The sequence below is a fragment of the Tamandua tetradactyla genome, chromosome 5, assembly GCF_023851605.1.
Source record: "Tamandua tetradactyla isolate mTamTet1 chromosome 5, mTamTet1.pri, whole genome shotgun sequence".
NCBI classification, from domain to species: Eukaryota; Metazoa; Chordata; class Mammalia; order Pilosa; family Myrmecophagidae; genus Tamandua; species Tamandua tetradactyla.
This window is the reverse complement of record NC_135331.1, coordinates 165955008-165960455: the sequence shown is the minus strand read 5'-3', so window position 1 is coordinate 165960455 and position 5448 is coordinate 165955008. Positions and strand designations below refer to the sequence as shown.

At 45.4% G+C, this 5448-nt stretch overlaps 1 long non-coding RNA gene across 2 annotated transcripts; it reads right to left on the bottom strand.

Moving 5' to 3' along the window:
* Positions 1-419: 419 nt before the first annotated feature.
* LOC143685027 (uncharacterized) lies at positions 420-2858 on the bottom strand. 2 transcript variants are annotated; one of them, XR_013176327.1, is made up of 4 exons: positions 2595-2858; positions 2313-2388; positions 925-1113; positions 420-536 (listed from the first exon to the last, which is right to left on the bottom strand). It is a non-coding gene; the product is annotated as an uncharacterized LOC143685027 (long non-coding RNA). The 2 variants fall into 2 exon arrangements; XR_013176328.1 differs by lacking the exon at positions 2313-2388.
* Positions 2859-5448: the final 2590 nt, after the last annotated feature.

Below are 5448 nucleotides of genomic sequence, written 5' to 3'. Positions count from 1 at the left end.
GAGGATGTGTTCAGAAAAACAGGCCCGAAGCGGACACCTGGCCGCTGGGTCTGTTTTGCCGTCCTGTGTCTGCCGCAAACTGAGGCTCAGAAAGGGTCAGAGGACACTGCTGGCAATGTCACTCCACACAACGGAGTGTGTGGCAAACAGCTTCTTGTGTTAGCCACTTAGGTAGATGACACTTGAGAGGCAGAAATCGCCAAGGGGCTTGTTCAAATCTTGGGGGGAAAACACTCCAAATTCTAATTCTCCTAGTCATAAGGAGGCGGTGCCTTCTGAGCTCCATACGTCCGCCCCTTCAGTAGAGGCATCCGACACACAGAGGTTTGTCGCTGTTTCAACATGTGGTGTGCGATTATTTTAACTCAAAGTATGTTTAATTGTTCAAAAAGATGAAGTAATCACCAACATGGCCTTGGTTTGTTTAATTAGATTAATAAGGTTTTAATATGGTTCCATCTGAAAGTGCCATGATTTCCCATCATGCTAAGGGTCCTGACGCAGGTCAATTAATTTCTAGTCCTCAGTTTCCCCACCTGTAAGACGGAAAAAGTTTGAATTAACCTGTATTTCTCAAAGTGTGGTTTGTGAACTATAGGCATCTGAATCACATGATTTTATTAAAGATGTAGATTTCAAAACGCCTGGAGTTGGGGCGTGGTGAACTGCCCTTCAGTCCATTCCTAAGGTAATTCATATGCACACATGCTTAGAAGCACTATACATGATCTAGGGTCTGAGATTTATAGAGACCTGTTAGGCACCAGGAACTGACGAGAGAAGAGCCTTTCCCTCAAAGAGCCCACAGTCCTGTCGGGGGCACAGACAACTGAACAAAAAGAAGGAGCAAATGCAACCAGTGCTGTGGTTGAGGCCAGCACAGAGAGCTGTGGGGCAAGAGCGGGGAAGCTGCCTGTGGGCTACCTGAAGTCTTCCCGAGGAGGCAAGGCGGGGTGGAGTCTGGAAGGAAGGGGAGGACGGAAAGAGCAGGGCTGCTGGTGGCAAGGGGGGCCCTCTGCAGATCCCCCCAAGCCACAGGGCACTCTTTGCCTCCCATCCTGGGTCTGGGACTGTTGCAGATCTGAAGCCCCACCCATCCAGTGAGGTCAGCATCTGTAAGAGGAGAAGAACACACTAAGGATTAGCCTGCGGTTTTCATTTGATCCAAAAATGGATCCAAAGCTCTGGTAAGCTCATCCTCTCTTTCCAAAGAAGTAAGAGGTCAGGTCTTCAAAAGGGAATGCCCGAGGGACCCCCACTACATGCCCGGTGGGGAGGGCGGTGGAAGCCACGAGTCACTTCCACAAAAGCAGGCCTGCAATTTTGTGTCTGCAAATTATTTTCTTAGCAAAAGACACTGTTAAACATCATAGTTATTTTTCCTTCGTATTTCTATTTCTCCTTTTTTCCTTTAATTTCCTCAAGGAATATTTAAGACTGTTTCCTTTCAATAGATTTTAGAAAGATGCACCCCTCCCCGAAATACCTTTGCTTACCTACTACATGGCATCAAACGGGTGTTCTTAAATCCCGCCTCTACCCCTCAGAAGGAGCTCTGCCCATGTCTTCCTACCCAGTGACCATCAACTTGGTCTTCTCGGCCTGGTGGTCTTGGGCGAATATGGAGAAGCAGCAAAGCCAGGGGAAGCATTATCCCAGCCAGCTCCTGCCAGTGGCGTGCAAGAGCCAGCTCCTACCAGCTCACAATTTTGTGAGCCAGTTGATAAATGCGTCTGTTATAGAAAATTAAATTATATGCACTTACGGTCATTTAATTTAAGAAGAAAGTTAAAAATCATTACTTCCTAATTATCTTAGTACATTTCACTATGATCTAGGCTCTAGGGCTTATTTGCATATATGAGTGGAATTACTAAATAACGATGTGTTACAGCACATCTCTTCCCACCCTGAGGCCAGCGACATCCATCGCGTTGGTAGCTTGAAATGGGTCCATTTCAAGTATTTACACCACAGAAATCAGCAGATGCTACAAATCAGGGCTTGATTTATGGTTTTGCACTAGACTTAAGAGAGTGATGGGACATCTTATCACAGATTAAATTTAAAAGTGCATCATATCTGTGGCCATTACGTTGTGAATAGCACACAAAATTGAAATTTTTCTTTCAGCATTTGAAAACTATTATCAGATTTAGATCATTTGTCTAATATCTAATTTAGAAAAGAGGTTGCTCACGCATTCATGAATGAACCAAGCTCCAACTCAGGTCTTTGCAATTTTACTTTTGTCTTACACATTAAATGTGCAGGAAAATATCATTCAACATTTAGGTCAGAACTACACTCACTCATCAATTACGGCCAGGTACAGGTCCAGGAATTCAGCAAAAATCAATGAAAGCAGTCTGTGAAAATCAGTGGGCTCTGTAGTATGTATAATACAGAGGACTGCATATTTCATTATTTGTAAATTTTGTGCTACATATTCTTATATCAGTAAAATTTATAATATATATATTACATATTAAATATTATATATTTGTAATATATAGATTATAAATGCACACATTCCCCCCACCCCCAGCCTGTAGTTAATCATCACCAGCACATCATTAATCATCACTGAATACCTGCGGGACCCAGCAACCCCCACCAAGGCAGCAGACGCTTCAGCTGGTTTTCAGTGCTGTGTGGGCTGCTGGAAGGAGACCGCGATGGCGAGTGCATGAAGAAGCAGGTTTTGCCCTTGACACTGCCACTCGCTGGCTCTCTGCCACTGGACGCGTTCTCAGCTCTGCCCCACACCTCAGTTCCCTCTTGTGCAAAAATGAGGGCGTAGAACAAAGGAGTTCCGTCCAGCTCTAAAATGTCGTGTTTCATGAATGTATGAGAAAGGGGTGAATCCACAGTGGCAGGACAGAAAAGGGGAGGATTTGGAGTGTCAAGCATGCGTGCTGAAGGATTCCCAGCTGTCCACTTCAGGACACAATGTCATCGGTGAGGTCAGGCTACCTCACAGCTTTCATATACTCCTGTGTCGCTTTGGTGACTATAGTTTCAGTAGGAATGACATGAAATTCAAGCAGCCAAAGGGGAGGAGAGTAACCTTGCCATATTTTCAAACCCTGTCAGTTTGAGATGAAATAACGTAATTTTTGCCTGTGGGGATGAGGAGGGAGAAAGACGTACAAATAAACATGCTCCTCTAGCCAAGGCTCTGCTGTCCTTCCTTCCACAGCCCTCGCCTCTCTCCCTGTGGACTTCAGTCTAGAACTTAGGAATTTGCGGCTGCTGTGGTGAATCTTAGGTTCTGAGTTCTCCCCACGTGGCAGAAGCTGCACTCATAACCCAACCAATGACGGCCCATAAAATATAATCATTGGCAGGTAGGAAAGCACTTCTAAATTAAGTGTCAGTGGCTGAGAGATTTCAAACAGAGTCGAGAGGCTATCCTGGAGGTTGTTCTTATGCATTATACAGACATCCCTTTTTAGTTTATGGTGTACTGGAGTGGCTGGAGAGAAGTAGCTGAAACTGTTGAGCTGCGTTCCAGTAGCCTTGATTCTTAAAGACAACTATATAATGATACAGCTTTTACAATGTGAGTGTGCAACTGTGCAAACCTTGTGTCTGATGCCCCTTTTTTCCAGAGTATGGACAGGTGAGTTAAAAAATATGGATAAAAATAAATAAATAATAAGGAGGATAAGGGGTAAAATAAATTGGGTAGATGGAAATACTAGTGGTCAATGAGAGGGAAGGGTAAGGGGTATGGGATGTGTGAATTTTTTCTTTTTTCTTTTTATTTCTTTTTCTGGAGTGATATAAAATTTCTAAAAATGATCAAGGTGATGAATACACAACTATGTGATGATATTGTGAGCCACTGATTGTACACCATATATGGACTGTATGTGTGTGAAGATTTGTCAATAAAAATAAAAAAGAAAGAAAGAAAGAGAGCACTTCCTAGCCTGCCTGGCTAGCCCCTGAGCCTGGGCAATGGGCTGGGAGGAGAAGCCCATTAATCACACTGCACAGGAAGTGCCAGTCCTCCATCTCTCTGCTCAATGGGGAAACCCACTTCGAATTCTGACCACAGTCAGGAGGTGACTCTTCCTGTCAAAGAGAATGGAGTGCACTCTTCCCCATCTCCACAGCACAACCAAATCAGTAGACAGAGCGTGCACAGAGAGAAACAGCACCAAAGAGAGAACAAAACTGGGGGTAGACAGAGCAGGCAGCTTTCTGGCTATTAAAGCTACTAAGGCTGCTTAATAACTCCTAATGTGCACTCACTGGAATGGAGAATAAGGCCTAGCAATGAGTAGAGGGCTGCCTGATTGTGGAATAAGATTATCAGAAGACCTGGAAGAGATCAGCAGAACCTGTGAGGAGAGTCTGGACACACAGGACCACAATGCCTAAAGGCTCCTTAGTGAAGAGTAGATGAGGGATGCAGCAGAAGCCCCCTGGGATCTTTTATTATGGTATATATTTTTAATCTGATATATGATAATTTGCATGACTCTTATCCCATTTTTCAGTCTTCACAAAGTCCCAAAGCTAAAGGACACCTCTGGAAATTGTTGCAAATTGACATCTGTCTCAGGAAGATCCTGAGCTCATGGCTAAAGTACAGTAGCTGATGCTTCAGTTAAGAAGAATGAGGGAGCAGCCCATCTGCCTTCCACTGTAGGGTGTGGTGTCTTCAGAAGGTCTGTTTCCCTCTGGGTGTCCTGCACGTGGACACATTCACACTCCATCAGCCAAGATCCAACCAGGAAAACAGGAAGCACCTCGGGCATTTACAACCAAGGGAACTCAAAGACGAGAACTGGTTATAAAGTTGGAGGAGCCAGAAGGCAAATGGAGGCAGAGGGGTAACCCTCAGGCTGAAGGGACAAAGGAGGCAACTATTATGGGAGCTTCCAGAGGGGACCAGAGACCTAGAGGATGGGAAGCTGCTACTGTAGAAGCTGCCTGGGGCAAAGAGAGAGGGAAAGAAATACCTTCCCCCATCCTCCTGTCACAGAGCAGGACAGGAAAAGTTGAGGAATGATCTGAGGGCAACCAGGTCCAGGACCACACACATACTATTGTTTACTTCTGGGAGGAACCCCAAGGGTAGATATTATAATGGAGAAAACCAAGCCTTGGAGACATTGAAGACCAACACAGCCAAAAGCGCGCAGTAGTAAATGGCAGAGCTGAGACTGAAACTTCCATCTCCCATCTGTACACCCATGCTCTGTCCAGACTCCTTATTTGGCCTCACAGTGGTGTAGAGGCGCCTGTGTCTACTTAGCATGGTATTTCCAAGCTAGTTCGGTGGCAGTAGTGCTTACCCTCCTGCTCGCTCCCGTGCCAAGAGCCACAGTCAGGATGCCACATGGTGCTCTGGCATGTGGGAAGGCCATCGTGGGCCAGAACTTCCAGCCAGGGAGACGGACTCATGGAAGGTTCTTGCCTGACCTCCCCCAG